Source organism: Lepeophtheirus salmonis, chromosome 2 (genome assembly GCF_016086655.4).
Source record: "Lepeophtheirus salmonis chromosome 2, UVic_Lsal_1.4, whole genome shotgun sequence".
Classification (NCBI taxonomy): Eukaryota; Metazoa; Arthropoda; class Copepoda; order Siphonostomatoida; family Caligidae; genus Lepeophtheirus; species Lepeophtheirus salmonis.
Genome location: NC_052132.2, coordinates 30,710,626 through 30,733,148, shown reverse-complemented (window position 1 = coordinate 30,733,148; position 22,523 = coordinate 30,710,626). Strand labels below are relative to the sequence as shown.

At 29.3% G+C, this 22,523-nt stretch overlaps 1 long non-coding RNA gene across 1 annotated transcript in view; it reads left to right on the top strand.

Annotated features, from left to right (window-relative positions):
- The window catches only part of LOC121113681 (uncharacterized), a 58,652-nt gene that overhangs the window by 8,305 nt on the left and 27,824 nt on the right, over positions 1-22,523 (top strand). Inside the window, exon 2 of the long non-coding RNA XR_011779019.1 lies at positions 22,172-22,366. This is a non-coding gene — a long non-coding RNA (uncharacterized lncRNA). The remainder of the gene's footprint in view (positions 1-22,171; positions 22,367-22,523) is intronic.

Here is a 22,523-nt window from a genome sequence, read left to right as displayed (position 1 = left end):
ATAACTACAGCATATATATATATATGAAGTAAAAAAATTGGTATTTTCTCATTTTTGTTCAGGATAGTTTTCATGTTGACGCAGCACATATTTATATTGAATATAAATGTATTTGCACACATGATTAAGGATTATGTATACATATATTTTTGGGGGAGAGGGGGGTGATTTTTGGAAGATTTTTGAAAAAAACATCCAAAAATTAAATTTTAAATAGCACATTTTTTCTAAAATCAACAATTATTGGCAAAAAAAGTAATTTTTTTTGTTAAAAAGATCAAAAATCTAAGACTATTCTCAAAAAATTAAAATTTGAATATAAAAAATTATAAAATTGAAAGCTTTTAACGAAACAGTAAATTTATAGGGGGGAAAATCCTAAAATCTACAAATGTTCACAAAACGTGAATTAAAAAAAAAATATTATGAAAAATACATAGCTATTCATAGAAAATTTAATTTTTTCCAAAAAACGCGAATATTAAGTTTTCTAGTAATAAGCAAACATTTTTTGATTTGGAGGGGTACAACCCCTTGAGGCTACCCCCTGTAGATGCCTTGATATATAATCATTCAGATAATGTAAACTATTGTCCAGATTTACCCTCTCCACTTTTTATATGTACACTGTATATATATAAGTACATATAATTTTTATTTATTTCTTAAATACATACCTATGTACATTTGTATAATGGTATGTATGTTTATATTTATATTTAACTTCAAGGACAAAAAACATTTTATAGTAATCATCAGTCGAAATTCTTAATCATCAAAAAGGTTGAAATATTTAAACCATAAGGAAGTAATGGAAGGAGGATATGAAGTCATATACATAGGTTCATAGATGGAAGTGAGGAGAAGTAAAATCATTTAAAGTCACTTACTAATAGACATAAAAATATTATGAGAAGAAATATTAAAATAATAATTTTTTCACCCTAAGGAAATAATTTTGTTCAGTTCAAATTATGTATTCATGTCTTGTGCATATCGCAAAAACAATCTTGAACACAAATCAAGAAATTGAGATATGTACAAGGGCGTCTACATACATATACTTTTTTTTTTTCTTCGGGGGGGGGGGATTGTGGATTTGGCCCTGGATTTATTGCAGTTTTAGATTTCCAAAAAAGGATTTGATCAAATGACCTTTTTTTATATTAGATTATTTTTTTACTTCTAAAACCATAATTTTTTCTTGGTCACGACAAAAAAAAATGAACTATTTTTTCTTTGACAAATTATTATTATTTTTTATCAAAGAATTACTCTTTGAACTTTTGGGAGCCCCAAATATTGCACAAAAATAACTCAATAATTCATAAGGCATATTTTGGTCAATTATCCTATATATATTCTATAGGATATATAGGATGATTTGATATATCCCAGAATATTGACTAAAGTTTATACCCCTCATTTCGTAAGTGAGAACTAATTTAGCTTTAATATTGTCTTGTAAAAAAAATTTATCAACATCTTTTATTGTGATCTTAATCTTTTGATACTTTAATTTCAATTTGTGGTATCTTCAAAAGATTCATCAGAATTATTTCAATATATGACTTGACGATAATTCGTCGTAGAACACAAATGTAATTCAAGAATTCATGAATATTAACAAAAATGAATTTTTTTGAAAAAATTTCTAAAATCCTTAGGTATTCTCAAAAAATTAAATTGTTTAAAAAATATTTTAAATTTTAAAATTTTTGGAAAAATTTCCTAAAAAGTAATGTTTTTGATAAAAATTCCAAAAATCTACACAAAAAATTAAATTTTTGCGAAAAAAATTCAAAAATTGACAGATAGTTAAAAAAAGGTTCATTTTTTTGCCAAAAAAATCAAAAATCTACAGTTGTTCACAAAAAATTAATTTTTTTTAGGAAAAAATGTAAAAAATTAAATTTCAAATATAAATATGTATAGAAAAAAAACATAAAATCTTTCTATAATTTTTAGAAAGAAATTTCAAAAATCCTATGTTTTCTAAAAAAAATTATATTTTTTGGGAAAAAAAATTAAAATATTTAATCTTCTAGTAAAAAGCAAAAATTTCTTAATTATGGGAAATTCAAACAAAAACTATTCTATATAACCCTTTTGAGTGACGGAAATTTGCACATATCGTAACCAAAATTAATTTAGCATTATAAGAATGAAATATTGATGGATTTTGTTAGGCAAATATTTTTTTATTAATTCCTTATTTTCTAATCACAATAGACTAATTCGACAGAAATTTCTTATAAAGTTCAAAATGTGAAAAAAAAAATACCCACTGCAACTACTTGCTTCATTTATTCTCACTCAATATGCTGGGCAATAGTGCCCATTGAGAACCGGAAGGCTTTAGATAAAAGTTTTTGTATAAATTAATATACCATGCCCATGATTGCTACGTTTGGAAGATGTAAGAATTCTTAGGATTACCACTAAATACGTTCAAATTAGAATTTAAAAATAAATCATTTTGAAGAACAATCATCTAAAATTACGATTCTGCAGTTTTATTATAATAAAAATAATATTATGTTTTAATCTTGTATAAAAATAATGAAAAGGAGACAATCCCAATATTTTTTTTTCATTGTAATAGATCCAGCTCAATGTTCAGGGGCGACCGTAGGATTATATATACATTTTGGGGGGGGGGCAGGGGAGAAGGTTTGAAATTATTCTGGAAAAATATCCAAAAATTAAAAATTCAGAGGGAAAACATTTAAATAATTGAGTTTTTAATATTCATTTTTTGAATTTTGTTTTCAATAATCCACAACTTTTCATAAAAAATTTCACAAATCTTCAGCTGTTTCAATGAAAAAAAAATCTTTGAAACAAATTTAAAAAATTAAATTTATAATATAAAATTTTTTGAAACATAAAATTCAAATATTGAATTCTGAGGAAATACATCCCACAAATCCCACAATGAATTTTAAAACCTATTTTTAATTTTAGAGACTTATATTGGCCATTATTTAGCCTCTCAAATAAACCTGTCTATTTCTCATGCTTTTTTTGTTAGGACCAATTTTTGGTACTTCATGTAAAATTTACGAGTCCTACAATGGGTTAATAAGAATTATTTCTTCAAAAAATGTACTATAATTCTTTGAAGAATACAAATTCTGTTATCCATACTTAATATAGAGAAAAATCATTCCAGTTTGCTTTTGTGTTGATGGGTCACATTTTTCTTCCAATTTTCATTTTATTCTTTATTTTTTATAGGAAATAAGGCTATAAATTATCCTTATCACATTATTTAAAACTGTAGCTACATAGCCTTATTTTTTCCTAAAGTGAATAGATGAGACTGTCTTTCTCTAAACAAATAATGCTGGACCCAAGTTAATAATGATAAATTTTGAGAAAAATCATTTCATCCTGCTTTTTTTTGTTGACCCGTTGTGTTGGGCCGTATTTATAATTGAGATAGAGAGAGGGGAAGTACAAAAATATCGGTTTGAAGAGGATAACATGGTTTCCTAATGTTTCCTCCCGTATTGTTCAAAAACACAAATTTCAAGGATTTCATGGACGTAAATAAACACTCTGCATATATTCAACAGGAAAATAAAACTCCAAGTAAAAAAATAATAGATATCTGAATCGTATAACAAAAACACCAAATAATTATTTTTATGACTTAGACATTATAGTAATACTTAGCTGTATACATACTAACAATTATTTATATATTTCCTCCTCTTCGTCTTAGAAGTGAGTCCACTACCAGTACACGATCATAATATAAGTAGTTATATGTTGGTCCTTACTTAGGACCGAGGAATGCAGTTTATTTCAGCTCAGTCTCATCCCACCTTGTAGTACTTTGACGTCATTGATGTGTTTCTTCCTTATTCATTAACTAACAAGAGTAGCTGGCATTGCTCGTAATAATATAAATATGTACTACCATTTTCTTTTCTTTTTTAATTTGACGCGCTCAACTTTAGGAAGCAGTTTTTTTAGTTCATGCTCCTTTAATTGGTTTGATGGAGTTACCTTGATTAAGTATAAGTAAATGTGATATTTTAGTAATACATTTACTCTAGGAATCGTTTGTTTAGGAGTGATCAAGGCGCAAACCTACACACATTGAGTTTTAATAATCTTTAATTTGACACGCTGAGCTTTACAGAATAGTTTTTAAACGAATATTTTCCTTTTTGTTTTTTTTTAATATTATTATTTTTTTTCTTTTGGTAAAAAAAAATAACACGCTAAAAATTGGTTACACTCACTATATTGCTATTGTGTTATTTTTCAGATTAAAAATATAGTTAAGACATTCATCTAGAAACAATTAGCCTTAATAAAATATATATTATTTAATTTGAATTTAAAGACTGGTCCTAGACTGGACTAATCCGAAGAATTAAAGCCTGCCATAACACAAGATACACTTTGGTGTAGATAGATCTACAGAAAATATGAAGTCTTTTAGATAAGTAAACTGTTTTAAGAATATATACTTTAATATTATAGATAGATAGTCTGTTTTAAGAATATATACTTTAATGTTATAGAAAATAACTCCCCTAAAAATTCTCAGTTTTAATGTTTTCTCTCCTCAAAAATAAAATAATCATGATAACAGCTTGAGAAAATTAAAACTTTGTTCATGGTTGTAAGCAACAAAATAACTCGTCGGTTAAAAAAAGCTCAAGATCTATGACCCCAAATCTATATCTTTTTCTTTTCATTTTTAATATGACATGCTGAGCTTTAGCTACACACACTCTTTTCTAAACCTCATCAAATGTCACATTCATTATTTTATATAATATGTTCTTCATTTTTATACTTTAATGTGAAAGGGTGGGCTATAGCTACTGACGATCGTTTCTAGATAGTTATTTTTTAGATTAAGTAGTACCCCTCAAAAATGAGGAATCAGCAAAACATCTATTTCTTCAATAATATAGGTGATTGAATAGTTTTAATATACATGTACTCAGTACTGGTTAAGGCTTTTGATTTTGTGAAAATGTATCTGCAACACCCTGTATAAGTAATATAATAAAGATGAATGTACATACATATTGAAACAATGGTATACAGGATGAGCAAATATATTATTTAAAAAAAAGAGTAACTAACTTGTCCATCTCAAGTCTCAAGGACGGAAGGAAATCCATATACCTATATATGTATGTACACTTATGTATTTAGATTCTTTGTTTTATATCATGATAGATATTTCATAAAAGTTTTATAAAAATCTAATTCCGTGATGTATGTATTGTGTATACATTTGCTCAACAAAGGAGGCAAAAAAATAACTAATGGAATTGTTTTTTGTTTCCATAACTCTGTTTATCATATAGTTATAACAATCAAAATTCAATACGTCTATTGAGGATATAGTCTTACTTTTTTACATTAGAGCCTTTTATCAATCAACTATTTATATATATTATACTAATCAATAATAATACACATCTTTATGATAAAAAAGATTATATAATAGCTATTACTTACGAAAAAAATGTTATTAATGAACAAAACATTCTTATTAACCTTTGGGTGTGAAAAAATTGATTGTCTCATTTCAAATTGAGGGCAATATAAAGCTCGGAAATCAAATAATGGTTCCAAGCTATAAGTATAATTCTTGGGTACCTAATTTATCTCCTTAATTTGAATATTAAGCTTATAATTGACTCCAGTATGTCTATAAAATATTAGGATTTAGGTACAGGGTAGGTTAGCAAAACGTGGACTTTTAATTAATGTTTATTTTCTCATTATTATACAAAAGTTTTGTTTTTATTTCTAATATTCTGTTTCCGACGTCCTTTTTACATAAACAAACTATACTAATCAATTAATTATTTCATCATCATGAGTGAGAAACAAGCAAAAAGACTGTGCATGCCAGATCTCCTAGATGCTAAAGTTGATGTGATGAAGATTACGGACATTTTGAAGTGTTCTAGGAGCCTGGTTTTTAAGTTTTAAAAACTGGAGAATACCAATCCAGGATGTCAGGAAGTGAAGGGGATAATTTAAAGAGGGATACTATGTTTTTTTTTAAGTTTGAAGAAGAATATAAGGGAGGATCTTACTAAGCCGATAACTCGCCTTGCCAACGACTTCTATGTGGCTCCTAGGACCATCAGGAGATCTAGAAAGTACAACTGGGGATTAGTTTCTTTCACAATCTGACAATTTTCTCGGGCAAGAAAATTCTCACAGTTGATCAATTTTGCAACTAACGGAACGACCACTATCCTGTGGAAACAAAAGAAGAGGTCCAAGGGGTTAACAACACCAAATATTCGTTCTAAAAAATGGTCGTCGGCATTGTGGCCTTTGATGGAAAGAAGATACCTCCATTCTCTTCAAGGTGTGACAGAAAATCAGCCAGGAGACTCGATTCTGGTCAAAAGAGATATATCCCCCTTCCTCGTAATATTTGAATATATGGGTAACTTTGGGGAGGAAACCTAACAGGACCTCACAACCTAATGTTAGCTCACTGAAGTCCTCCATAATACCTGTATGGGACAACTTTTCAGAGGAATTTATCATTAACTCCTGCATGGCCTTCAGGTAACGTGTAAAGGGTGTGGTTGATAATGAAGGTGGCCATATTGAACAAAAAAAGTTTTGTTCAAACCTTACCCACATGTTTTGTTGACATTATTTTTTGCCTATTATTGAAAATATAAAATCGTTGATATATTTTAAGTCCATTTCTCAAGTCCATATTTTTCTTTACTACCCTGTATACATAGGTATAAATGTGATTTTCTACTTTTCTTGATTTTTTTTAGGTTGACGCACCACATATATAGTTGGCTATGCTTGAATATTAACTAACTATGAACGGACAAACTGTTTTTTTTTAAATCTAAGATTGATAAATACTCGTAATCAAAGTTAAATTCAAGAAACTACAAACTCATAATTTCAATATCAAATTTCATTAATAAAACCGAAACTGATCCAACAACATGTTTTTTTTTTTTTAATCTAAATATTGTCACCTTAGAGAAGTATGCAACCTCCATGAGATCTCCATTTTAATTGAATTAACAAGGTATAATTACTAATAGAATTACAAAACTATACACTTAAGGAGGAAACACTATAAAGTGACGTCATATATTGTATTTCAAAAGAGGGAGCATACACATAGCCAAGGAAATCAATTTAATTTATCAGCCGCATTTGACCAGTTGGTCTATAGCTTTGATGTAAGCGTACGAAAATGATGAAAACTCAGTCGTATTGTGGATATAAATAATTAAAGTGTTTTCCAATCGTGAATAAGGGAATATAAAGCCACGTATAAAGTGTTTTACTTATAATGCAGTGATTGTTAATTGGAAGAGAATTTCCTGTTACGTTTTAGAGCATTTAAAAATGTATATATATATTTTTTTAATTAACAAACTTAAATTAAAAAATGTCATTACATTTCTGAACAAAAATCTGGAAGGACTTTATTGAGATTCTGAGATAGGATAACAGAGGTAAAAAGATAAAGCACCATTAATCTGTAGCATGTGATTAAAATATATTAATACATTATTATATAATTGTCAATGGCTGTTTTATGGGATACCTTTTTATATCCAAAAATTATAACAATACATACAAAATTAGGGAAACAAAGTTTGATTGTCACACTTTATATTTATGCATTCTTAATTTTCAATTCAAAAATTATTATTTCCATCATGGTCCAAGATATTAATAGTGTTATTGAAATGATTATTCATGATTTGACTGATATATAATTGGGCATGATGAGATCAATAGTTCCCAACTGGGGTTCCTTGGAGCCCTGGAGCCCTCGTAGCTAATCGAATAAAGTGTCATGATAGCTAAGCTACTCTTCTCCGCAACATACTTCAAATTGCCACGGTTACTATGTTAATTTTCGGTTTCTTTTATTTAAGTAAAAGGTAGGTCATAAATTTATTCAACTCTATTGATCAGGTAGTATACGCTCTATACAAAATACAGTCATGTCCGGTTCAGTCTCAGCTCGGTCTAGTTTAGTCCGGCAATTAAGTCCTACAGCTTATAAAGTTTTGACCGTGATGACTTCATTTCTTCTTTTCTTATTCGGTCTTTGTACTGACAGTCCGAAAATCCAGTCCTAAGGCTGGACTGGACCAAATAAATAATCTTAGGTTTTTGGAATTTAAAAAAAAATACAGAATAAATTTTTTTTGAAATTAAATTTCAAATATTATTTTTTTTGTCAAAAATCCATAATTTTTTACATAAAGTTTTCAATATTAAATTTTTGAAAGAATTAGCATTCAAATACAAAATTTTTGGGAAAAAATACAAAATTTCATAGTTTTTTTACAAAAAATTGGAAAATCTACAACTATTAACTAAAAAAAATTAAATTTTTGGAAAAAAAATTAAGATAATAAATTTTTAGATTTATATATACTTTGGAACTATATATATATATGATTAATCTCATCAAAAAATAAAAAGGGTTTGATCAATCATTAAAAAATAATTCCATCATTATTATTGTTGGTATTATTGATTAATATTTTAGTATTATTAATCCGTGGAAGAAGTGCCTAAAGATTATTTTTCATAGAATGGAATATATTCTCTATATTATATGAGTACATACATATTATCTAAACAATATGTTAACAATTTACAAAAGGAAAAAAAAAAGTTTTCCAAGTAAAGAGTTTTACTTCATCATACTGTTAACAGAAACATCATTTTCATGTCAGAAAGTTTATATATGTTGATGGAATTGTGCTTTATAGCATTAGTATAATACATAGATTCCATACAATTATGTTAATACAAAAATGTAAATAAAATATAGGGAAGATCATTAGTGAATAAACAAAACAGATATAGCATGATGAATTATCCTGGAAGTATCAATGAAATAATGATAGTCTGTTATTCTGTAACCTTAGATATAGCTTATCTATTTCAGTGATGTAGGATTTTCCGTAACACTCATTAAATGATGGATCATGAAGTGAGCCAGAGATTGATTGAAACCTTTATTAGTGCTTTTATTATTTTTTTATTTAAAAAGAGCAAGGTATGAGTAAATATGCAGTTGTAATTTTGGTGGGGCTACATGTGTATAGTTATCAAATATATGACTGTCGGTATGTTAAAAAAAAAGAAACTGTAAATTAACGTCATCGTACCGACAATTTCAATTATATATGGAGGAGGGCAGATGAGCTGTCGTGATATTATTCTATTTGATTAGTTACCAACAGCGATTAAATAAGGAAAATAAAAATAAACCCAACTTTGTATCTTTCAAGGATTATGGACAAAGGCAGGCATTAATCCACTGTGGATCCTTCATTATACTCTAAGTGCAACAGGGACTTTCACTTATAATTCTGCTACAAATCTTAAGTGCTACTCTTCGTCTTATACGGACAATTGATTACTTTATACTGAGATGTTTTCATCTCGATAATTAAAGAATAATGATAGAAGTATCGGGAAAAAAACAGAAAAACACAGCGAAGTTATTAATACAAAAAGTATTGCGCTCGTTTAAGGTAATATCTTCTATCACTCCACTGATAAATATCAAGAATATGACCTAGTCCTACCATTAAAACGAAACTACGTATACAATAGTGGAGATTTAATCGATTTATGACGTACTTCTACGTAACACAGTTTGAGTACAACTGATCTAAAATAAACACGAACATTTATATCATGCTAACTAATCGAAAATAAATCCCTTTAGGGCAGTGATGGCAAAACTATTACACACAGAGAGATTATGTTTGACACGCTGGTGAAAAGCTGATAGGAAACTGTTATAATTATAAGGAAAAATTAAGATTTAAGTGTTTTGAAAATGGATATCGATTAGTTTGCCAGATTTCATTTATTTTTCAGAACCGTTTTTAAATAACTTTATAATTGCATGATGGGGATTTAAAATCCGAATCAATAACTTAGCAACTCTGAAATCTGTGTATATATAAGTGTGATCATTAGATTTACATGACAAAATTGTTTAAATAACTTCGGAAGTCGAATACCGTGCGACCATTATTATATGCCTCCGTGTCGAGAGTACGCTCCAGGAGATCATTGAGTTAATGAAGTACTCCAAACGATACTGGGAACGCATTCAAAGAGTCTGATGGGTAGGAAAGATATGGAAGGAAAACTCATGATCGTTTTGTGTGCAAAAAATGCACTCCAGACTTCCTGAAGCACAAGGGCAAAGGTAATGTGGCCTCGTATTTCGCCGGATTAGAACCTCTTGGACTACAATGTATACAGAGTTTGGTAGAGAGCCTGTGGCAGGTTCAGGACCAGATGCAAGGCTGTGGTTGGTTTGAGTGATTGACTTCATTATAATGGACAGAGCAAAATATTTGTGAATTGTTGAATTAATTTAGGAAATAAATTGTAATATATCTTATCTTTACATTTTCTGGATAACTAATCCCAACCCTTTACACAGTCCATTTTTATCAGTATTAATATGAGTGCAAGCTCAATTAAATTGATATTTTTGAGATCAAGAATTTACCTGGTTCTAAAATGTACTCAAAATGACAGTACAAAATCTAAATATCCAGACAGACACATCTTGGTTTATTAATCTTATGTACCTCAAAAGGGACATCTTCCTAAACAAGTCATTTTGTCTTCATTGCTTTGATGAGGATCCAAGTTTAAATGTTGTGAAGACATACGAGAACATGTGTACATTATATTCATTTACATATATAATTTTTGATGCAACATAATATGTAGACGTATGGTTGCATCTTTCAAAATGACATTAATCTAGATAAACAGGCTCAAGTACCATTAGTGTCATCTTATTTACCTTTCTTTAAATCTTATTTCTTTACTTTGACATATAACAAGTAGCAATGATTAAATTATATTTTTACCTCTGTATGTATGTATATACGTAAGTTTAAATACAAAAGTAAGTTTTAATGAATAATTTAAAGGCTTAATTCAGTAATGTAAATCTGTTTTCTATGATCAAGATTAAATACTACGTATACCTCATGAAAGTACTATTTTTAAGCAGGTCCGTTTTTTTTAATTAATTTTATTTTCCTTAGAATTGGTCATTATTATTTTATTTCTGAGTAGTGAACATCCTTTCATAAATAGATCCAATAATATTCAAACCCTGATTGAACATTCGTGTGTGCTCATAAAAGACCCAAGGATTTGTTGCGGGGTTATAATTGTAAGTCCTTGTTGGACTCAGAGAAGAAATGAGAATCAACGTCAGAGTAATTATTTCTAATGTTATTTCTTCCATAGTTGACTTTAGCTGATCTCTCCCAAAGCATTATTCACATTGTCAAAATTATCATGTTGATTTTCGGTTAGTTTTTTAACATGCCCATTTTTATTACTGACTATTTGGGCCTTATCGCGGGAACTTAAAAATGAGCTATCACAGATTTAGAGATCTCAAAAATTGTCACATGTGAATAAATATCCTTGCATGCATCCCGGAATCCTTACCCAACTCCTCTCTTTTATCCGGAAAGGTTTCTGTATTAAGTAAAATAAAATTATAAGGAATTAAACTTTTTTTTTGTGGTAAATAAAACAGCTTTATCTTTTTAAAGATCCGACTTTGTGTCTGATATATTGTATTTCTCAAGTTAAATCCATCACTTTTTGAGCACGGTAAACGTTGCCCCGTCTTGTACTTGGTAAGAAAAAAGATAAAAATTGAATAGGAAAAGGAAAAATTCAGCAAATATGTTATTTTTTATCTTCTTTAGTACTTTATTTCTTTCTTGACCAATAGGGATAATCAAAACCTATTAAGTTAACTTAAAGACAGTTTTTAGGAAATATAAGAATTTAAATTCTTAGTAGAGGAATTACATTTGAAAAGTGAATATTAACAATTAAGAAAAAACGTAATAATACAAAAAGAAAAAATTAAATTAGTCCCAAAATGTAAATAATATTGATATAAATGTCTCACAAAAAAAAAGAATTAACTAAAAATCGCTTGAGGTCAGCCTCATTTCCATGCCGAAAAGATAGAGGTTTATAGCTCCAAAGACTAGCCGATCTGCTGATAATAAAAAATTTGACTGAAAATGTCAATATTTGGATTTGGATGGTAGATTGTGTTGTTAACGGAGAGTTTTGTTTCGTGGAAAAGGTAGCCATTATTTAATAGGGGAGACAAGTTTATATTTTTGTTTAAAATTCGGCGGAGTGAAATAAAATCCTAAATAGCACGTTTATGATAAGAGTGATCGGAACAAATCTTTTGTTTTTGCATTTATAGTTGTCGTTATCTCCCAATAAAGGAAAAAAGTGACAGAAGTCTAGCTTGCACTTTTTCCAATGAGTTTATTAGGTAGTTCTGAATGGATTCCAGATCTTGAATCTGTAAATTAAAATCAAGAGGATATAGAGCTCACAAAGTTTTACCATAAACGAGCTTAACCAAATTCATTTAAAAAATCAGTTAAAATATGGGGGTATACAGATAAATATTTAACAATTCAAACAAAACAAGAATCGAAGAAAACAGACACAATTACTTAAATATAATTAGGTATGTATCACAGTCACACAAAAGATAGATCGCTATAAATAATCCATGAACTTCTAGAACGTAATTTATTTTACAACTATAAGCAAGAAAAATGAATGGAGGCTGAGAGAAGTTCAAATAACGCAACAAGGCTTAGAGACATTGAAATTCATCACAACAGTCTGTATCCAAATTGTCAATCAAGAACTAAGCCAATGTAACAACAGACCGTTTATACCGATATTGGACAATTTAAAGATAAGTTCACGGGGAGGAACTTTATCGAAGGCCTTGCTGAAATCAACGTATATTACAATACAGTTAAGATTACAATTATAACGACTGACGAACATCCCAGAAATAAATTATTTTCGAAACACACGACATATTAGAACAGAATATGCGTTGCCTGCTAAAAATAAGTTTATTACTCTTAAGGAATTATTGTAGCTTCTGGTTGACGATCCACTCCATTATTTTTCTGATATGGTTAGTAATACAAGACCTACTCGTAGGTCTGTAATTAGATGGGTAAACAGGAACTTTCTTTCTTAAAGATGGGAACTATATTGGCCATTATACATTATTTTTCCGTCACTAATGCTATTTTGATCATTGAAGGTTCTGTCTTTTACAGTAGAATACATTTTTCACTCAAAAGTCATATAACAGACACCTGATTTTAACTAGGATCTTAATTCTGTTGAACCCTAAGTCTCACTCCTGCCTTCACCTTGCACTCTGCACAATGCCCATTCTTACTGATTGGTTAGATTATGCTGAACCCATTAGGTATAGATAAAGCTTATACTGGAAAATGTGCCAGTTAGCTTGAGTAGATTCATGGTCTTAGTGAAATCATTTTTCCAACGTAAGATATCGATTTTCATGAACCACAGATGATGTCATTCTATCTTTTTCGTTACGCCGTATGTAATTATTTATTCCCGTTACATAATTTATTAAATCAGTTAAAAGGGTGAATTAGTTCAAATTAATTAATCCATTAGTTAGGCTATGCAGTAATATTCAAGACTCCTAGCGCACAAAAAAAGTATCACTAAAGACCCTACCGTATAGAAATATGGATCGCATGATTTTTTTTGACAATTGGTTAATATATTTGGGCATAGAGATTGATGTATTAAAAATGTCCTACCAGTATATCAGAAATTAAAAGAAACGGATAGTTATGATCCCAAAAAAGGGTGTGGCTACCAATATCAACAATTGGAGAGCAATCATGGTGCTTAATGAGAGCTATCGCATTTTTTCAGGTGTTCTTGCCAGTAGAATAGAACCCATTTTGAACTCAAAAATTGGCAAAGAACAAAAAGGCTTCCTAAAGGGCAGGAAAATTTCAGACATTTCAAAAAGTATATAGTCTGCTGTGGAAATTATACGTAAAAAAGGAACTTTTGGTGCAATTATAACTGTAGACTTTAGCAAAGCATTTGATTCTGTCCTACACAGTCATATTTTGAAAGCAGTTAAAAGACTTCCTCGAAAAGAATACTTTAATCCTATTAGAGCGCTTCTATTCAATGGACCATCAACTATTTCGATAGGGGAGGCAGAAAGCGACCCAATTACCTTAAGAAAGAGCTGCCTTCAAGGTTGTCCTTCAGCCCCCCTATTATTCGTCGCTCAATTAAGAACACAGTGGAGATATTGGGAATTGTATGGGATTCAAAAGGTGCCTCTTATTCAAACTGGGCATGCCTAAAAAAAGTATGTGTATTCTTCCTTTTACCAATGGAGAAGTTTCAATCTTCAAAAGAGGATTGATCTATATAATTTCTTAATTATTCCTAATATCCTATATAAGGCAACAACTATTCCCTGGCTCGCTGAGAGAGCAATTGCAGAAAGCTGGCAGAAGACATCCCTATCCAAAATGAAGAATTTAGAGCTATCTTTATTTCAACTGCTGCAAGATACTCTGTCTTTGTCATTAAAATTCCGGATTCTTCTAATCTAACGTGGAAGTACACGGGGAATTTGATACGCTACTACCCATATGGTTCGAAAGACAATATGACGTTTTTGTGCCGTCTAATACACATCCACAGACGGTTTGAAAAGTTTATTGGATCCAATGCTTAATTTTTGTCTTTTTGTCTCCATCCTACGTTTTTTTTAGTTGTATGGTTTGATAATTTTTATTCATTTGTTTTTCTACCTCATCATTTTACTAATTTTATTGAAGTTTTTATGAAATGTGATAAACTACTACAGAGTATTTTAATTATTGTTTGACTCACCGTGCTAATTAACTGTTGTTATGACTTTAGTTTAGGGTTTTAATTGTAAACTAAAATGTTTAATTATATATGTAGCTTCTCTAAACGAATAAAGTCTTTATGTGAAAAAAAAAACAAAAAAAAACGAAAATGAGCCAAAAATTCCAGACAATTTGAAAAATATTTGGACATAAATAATAAATGATCCCAAATCCTACTTCTTATACATCAAATAATTCCAGAATTACCCCGATGTCGATTCTCAATTCTACTCAGAGTCCATCAATGATTCGGAGTAGGTTAGAAGTTTGGACTTATAACACCCGACCAAACCTTCATGGTTACTCTCTTTCTTTCATGAGCACTCACACTAGTTATTACTTTATGGTTAAATGTTCCCTTTTCAAGAATTAAATGTAAATAATAGCAGCATTGGAAAATAAAAAGACAGTTCAGAAAAAAAACCCGTGCTTTCTAGGACATACTTTTTACACCTCTGGATACAGATATGTATATTTTCTTCTGTAGGAGTTATCAATGTGGGAACTCACGCACATTGATGCCAAGGAAATAAGTTTTTTCAGGTGAGTGGTTTGACTAATTCACAGTCATAATTAACAAAAAAAAATGAAATATCATTTTGGAGATATATAAGGTTTCATAAATCAAATGAAGATTTTAAACTCTACATAAGATCATTGGATCATCATTTTTTCATTTAAATAATACATGGGAATTTTCTCCAGTTCTTTATATCTATTCAATCCTGCTTTTGTGTTGACGCAAAACCTATTGATTTAGTTAAAAAAATAAATATGATATTCATTACTAGTCTAAGAATAATGATAATAATCAATGTTTACATACATACGCTAGAGAATATTTATTTATGTACTTAGATAGTACATACTTTATATAAAGCACTTTTGACCAATTATGTAATAAGCTTATATTAATCATCGACAACCTACTATATGTAATATATATTCTAAAATAGAAAAAATCTAGGATGGTTGGAAAATATTTTTTGTGTGAAGCTCCATTAAACATAGCTAGTTTGAATTGGACTCGCCGAATTTTAATACAACATTTTTTTTATTATTGAGGAAATCCCTTCGCGATTTTTTAAGTTTTTCTACTGATTAAGATGGGATTGTGGTCCAGAAACTGTGCTTCTTCTTGTGCCACTCATTACATTACATTACACTACAGTGCCTTGCTCTGAGGGAAGTATATTGTTGCCCAAGATTTCCCTCGTGGAGGACTTCTTTTAATTAAATTTTGACACCTTAGATGCTATGAAGTCGTCCTTCCCCTTAAAAGAAAAACGCATCCAAAGCATAATGTTTCACACCCATACTTGACGGTGTGGATTATAATTAGCATTTTTATTCCTCCCAAAACTTTTTTTTTTACTTTCTACATATAATTTATCTCACTCTTAAAATAAACTAACGATAAAAATTATAGATACTTTTGTTTCATTGACAAAACAAAATCTACACGGAATGAAATACTTTTTTTTCCATTGTATTTCTGTTAATGATTAAATATAGTTAAAAATTATACCAATAAATAGTTTTCCGCAAATTCTAATTGAATGTAACTCGTCAAACGTTGCAACTCTCATTGTGGCCAGAGCATTTTTTTACTAAGTATATCTTGTTCATTAGTGGCCACATCGGATCACACGATAAGGTGTTGTAAAGGTGCGAGTTTGTACTCCAAACGCTTTTGAACAATATTGCGCATGGCCGGTTCATTTTTAATGTATCCATGGACAGTATTTTTTATTTTTTATAGTACACAACAGTGGTTTGAGCGATTTTCCCCCTCTGAATTCTGCATTCTATTGTGAACAACTCAACATTTTGAAAGTTTGGGATCCAACAGTAGTGGCTAGCATTGGTGACTAAGAGACAAAAATACATTATCAAGAAAAAACTCTGGGAGCTCAGATGGGCAGTTCTTATGCCTCCACTCTAAAGTCCACACCTGGCACCAATTGACTACCATCTGTTCCTCTCTATGGCCAACACTCTTGTGGGTATAAATTTAGCTGTGATCAGTCCATGTGATATTTTATGTCGAGTTTTTTGCCTAAAAGGACAAAAGCTTCTACTAAAAGGGCATTATGAAGTTAGAGTCTCGTTGGCAACAAGTGTATCTAACAGAATGGGGCATACGTGACTTAAATCAGATTATTGTAACACTCTTTATATAGCATTGAAATCAAGCGAGAAATACGAAATAACTTTTTCCTTAACCTATTACAGGTATTATAAATTATTGATCAATATTATCAATCGAATAAATTATCTTTATGGAAAGTCTTTAGAGTCCTAATATGGCAAAGACTATCCTTGATGTCAAGTATAATTTCGTTAAAAAAATGCACAAAAAATTGTAGCATTTCTTGCAACTGTGCCTTTTTTATGAGCCTTACAACTTTTCTAATGTCACCTGAATAAGTCAACTTTGAATGCTGATAAAATTATATTAACTTATAGCAAAATAGTCAATATCTAAAATGATATCTGATACAGAAAAAACAATGTAAATCTGACTGTATTATTTTTTTAAATATATCATGAATAAAATTACTTTTAAACTTAAAAAAAATGACAAAAATCAATGTTTTTTTATTAAAATGGACATCACATTTGCTATAGCTTATTTGATGTTTGAGAAAAAGGAACTGTTGCAGCTGTTCATTGTTGCAACTGTCCCCGATCTCTCCTGTGATATAAGTCTTTAGTTCAACATTGATACTACTGCTTTTATACACATTGTAAGTACTTAAGCAAATTAAATATCAACATAATTTGCTAAATGATTGAGGGACATGAAAAGTCTTTTTATAATATACATATATTTCACTCTATTACATCTCTGAGTGGGAAAATGCATCTTCATAAATTAAACTTATATATACTCTTAATGTGAATTAAGACATTACATTTCTGCAATGGCACTCATTAAATGATTATATTTTCCTAGTAATCATTTAAAAAATATATCTTACATATATGTAGGTACATTAGACTGCTTGAGAGTTGTAGCTACAAAGGAATTTTTCACGGACAAAAGCTTTTTCTCAGTATTTAGTTGAATTTTATTTCATATAGATGGTTAATATTTCTGGGATCTTGGTATTAAGTATATACTATTTAGGTAAAATTTATTCAGCATGGAATGATGTAACGAAATAGACAACGCGCTCGGGAAAAATTATTATCTTGAACTCAATGCACGTAGGTTCGGGCCCCATGTATGTGCACATCAGTATAAATTAAAAAGCTAGCAGAGATATAAGTACTCATCTAAGCATCTTTTCCCTTTCCCGAATATAGTTATTTATTTACATATATATATAAATTGTGAAAAGTATGAACGGTAAAAGTTAGCATTAATATTTAATGGATTTAAAATCTTTAAAATATTTTCCCATACTTTATAAATGTTAGTGATGGCTTTGGTCTAAAAACCATATACCAGACTGAGACGGCTATTCTTTTTAGTAAACTGAATTATTTCACTCCTCCTCTCGAAGGATTGATTAATTTTTCAAATTTATTTCCAATTCTTGGGGAAAGAAATTCTAAAAAATAAAAAATTTGCCTTGTAGAATAACCACATTCGATATATTATAATCGATATGTAGTATCCCTGGTTCCTGATATACACCCTATCAACTCCTGCATTAGAAAAATCATGATAAAATCGAACAGATATGTAAATCTATTGATCTTCTAGGAAGATTAAATCGATTCGTGTATCGTTTTTGAAGTAGTCATTATGATCATGGATTCAGATCGATGAAAATGTTGCTGAAGTCTATTTAATCTCTTCCGCTTCATAGCCCCGGCCTAATAAAAATTCATCAAACCAAAGATTATATATATATCTTTTTTTTTGGGGGGGGGGACATTTGTCACATAAGAAACTTTTTCAAAATTCACTTCATTCGGAGGGTGCGGCTACAGCCTCTCCGTCTCCTGCAGACCCTTTGCAAACTGACTTATTAAGGACTCATTTTTTTCCATTCAATCTAAACAAACTGGTATACTTTCATAGTACTCGAATCATAGTCTAAGATCGCTGAAATTACCCCTAAATTAGATTACCTTATTTTTGCTGCAAAAAAGTAAACATTGAAAACTATGCATATCGTGTCAAATCCGTTAAAAGGTTAGGTAAGTTTGGTCGAGTATCAGTGAAAAATTTGGTTTATGGGTAGGATAGTGTCTTAGTGGGTCGTAGAGAAGAAGATGTACTTATTGTCACTTAACTTTAGAGACAATTTCTGGATCAGATGGAGTAATTGTAATACTATAATTTTTGCATATCCAAAATGAATGCAAAACTATCTGATTTAAAAGGAACAAAAAAAATAAATGTTCTAAATTGGTCTCGTTTCAATTTATGCTCTGTTTGAAAATGTTGAAGATCAACCAACAATATTGTCACATAAATTTAAATTAGGTTGCCTAAACGACTAAGAGAGAAAACAATTCATTGATTGAGTACTAAAAATTCGGCCCACTGCTTGAAGAAGATGAAATTTTGGTCAGTGGTCTGAGATTGTAGTCAGGACTGTATTTTGATTTTAATAAATCTATAAGAAATCACTTATGAACGAATTGAAAAAAATTAATTCAATTGGATCAACCCTTTACACTAATGTACTAACCGTATCCATATTTATATCTTTGTTTAACTACAAATATATATGTACTGTGTACGTATATAAAATATTAAATCTAACCACATGTAATTGAAATAATAAATATTTAATAACATTGAAAAACATATATGTATATTGTATATATATTACGTATGTATTAGGATATTTCTTTCCATATTCATTTTGCCAGAATTTCTTGGGGGCTTAAACGAAGGAGAAATTTGAGATAAATATATATTTTTACAGGAAATATATAATATATAATAATTTCATAATATAAGTTTCATTTAATTATATATATTGCATCAAAAATAAGCTTGTTCAACACTTAGTATTAATTTAAATATAATGGGATCGTATACGGTTATAGAATTCAATAAAGCTGTATTCCCAAGCTCTAAAAGACAACCCATACACATACAGATCCCATAAATCCCGCAACACCCACTTATTGATTATGATAAAAAAATGAAAAACATGACAAATGATGATATTTGGTAAATTTCACAGTATTTACTATCAGGATCTTGATGTTTTCCGGGATAAGCTGTGTTTAAAAGTTTTTGCCGATGATATCACTCCAAAGTAATGTTCCAGTTCCAATGTTAAATTTAATTTATTTCCAAAAAATTAAATTTTCTGTGAAAAGCTATAAATGTTTGAAATTTTTCTCCAAAAATTTGATATTTTAATTTTTCCAAAAAATTTAATATTTGAAATTTAATTTTGTCTGAACAAATATGGATTTTTTAATTTTTTTTCGAAAAAACTTAATATATGTAGTTTAATTCTTCATTTTTTTCCAAAAAAATTAGCCCCCCTCCCCCCAAATATAATCCTGCAGACACCCTTGTACTATGTAGTCCATCAATAAAAAAACAAGCCTGGTTGATTTTTCTCAAAAATGGGTATTTGTATTAATCAACTAATGAACTACCATTTCTATTAATAACTAATTTTTGATTTGAGCTATTCCATCAATTAAATAGATATTTTAGCAATACACAGCTGAAATGTCCATAGTAATTGCTACATGGTATACTAAAAGTATCAGGAAACAAATTGAACGATTTTTTACCAAGATATCATATAAGATATAAACTTCATAATCTAAAATAGAGAAAATAATATGCAATTTTGTAGACTTAAAAGAATATATTATTTCTAAATTGATAAACTATAATCAAATATGAAATTTTCTATCAAAATAAGACATATTACTTTCCTCTACCTTTTTGATATTCATTTTTGGGATAGATAAATAATAAAAACACACAAAATATATTACTTGAAACCTCGATAGTTGATTCCAGAAATTGTTAATAACTCAAAAATTAATAAAGACCCTACACACAATACATTTTGCGATACTGAGATTTTAATATTTAGAAATTTATAAAAAAGCTTTATCCTTATATACGTATTTGTCTGTACAAGCTGCCAATTCCACAAGTTGCTATTCATTAAAAAAAATGGATAGAAAAAGCTTTTAATAAATCAAGAATTGAAATTAAAATTAGAGCAAAAAAGCGAAACGACAAGATATTACAATGGCATTCTGTTCCTGGGAGGATAAATACTCCAGGAAAGTAACCAAAGGTCAAAAATATTAAGTTCTTGTTACATAGATATTAAATATATTCCTCAAATTAAGGTCATAAAAGGTCGTCAAAGTCAAATGAATAAAAATTCGCATGTTTTGGTTTACTTAACTAAAAAATATAAAAATTTGGTATATAATATATTTTAAATAGTTTGAATGAGATACACTACGAATCATTGTACAAAAATTATCCTTCTATTAGCAAGAACAAGATGCACATAAAAATTTATAAATATGATTGATATCAATTTTATTTAGCTTAATTTGTTATGTTAATCAAAATGTTGTCATGTGTTGCATATGCAAGATTTTATAACAAAAACAAAAAACTTCCTAAATAAGTGTAAAGTTTCAATACTTTGACACTATTTATCGACCTCAAAATATTTTTCAAAATAATGCAAAATTTCAATACAATATATTTATATCAAAAGAAACTGTTTTGACCCTAACATTTTGAAAAGTTAAAAATAAGGGTTACCATTTTATACAAATTCAAATATAAGTTTTTGTTCCTCTGTCGATTTTTTAAGTTTACTTACTGACAAAGAAAAATGAGTTTATAATTTTAATGGTAGGTTTATTTTAACAGTGAGATACATTATATGAATAAAAAAAAGTGCTGGAAGCAAAGAAATGCAGAGAATAAACTCAATAACACCGTCAAGTATGGGGTGAAAAAGTATCTTTTTTGGGGTGTTTCTCTGATAAGAAGAAGAACGAAAAAACTGCCTCGATAGAAGAATGGATCCCTCCATCCTCCAGAAAACGGAGGTACAACCTTATTTCCCCAGTGTTCAGAAAATGGGCGGTGTATTGGGCCTTGTAGCACGACAACGACCCAAAATATACGGCCATGGTAACAAACGAGGAGCTCAAGAAGAAGGACATTAAAGTTTTGAAGTAGCTTCATAGATCTCCCTTCCATAGAAAATACTCATAAGTGACAAATTTACATGATTGGCAAGGGATCAAAAACTTTATTTTTATTTTAGTTTATTGCTTGATATTCAGGAAATAAATTTGATTTTCTCATTTCCTTCTTACGTATTTTTATTTCTATATTATATATATTTCTGATTTGATTTCAGATCATACGAATATTTTTTGAGATATTGCTATGCAACGTAGTTTTTGTCAGTGCAACAATCACGATCAACAACATCATTGGAAGTCCGTACATCAAAACAAAAATTTCCTTACCTCTTGATCCGAATAAAGCTTATTATGAACGCTTTAATTATGCCAGAAAATTTGGTAACTACGGGGAGAATCTTATTAACTTAGTAAGTAATAATAATAATAATCCTTCTCTTTTTCCAATTACTAATAAAAAATAAAAAAGTACACCAAAATACATTTTCATCGACATTATTTCGTCTTAATTGTTTGATTATAATTAGTATACTTGTATACTAAATTAATGTATAATATATTTAAATA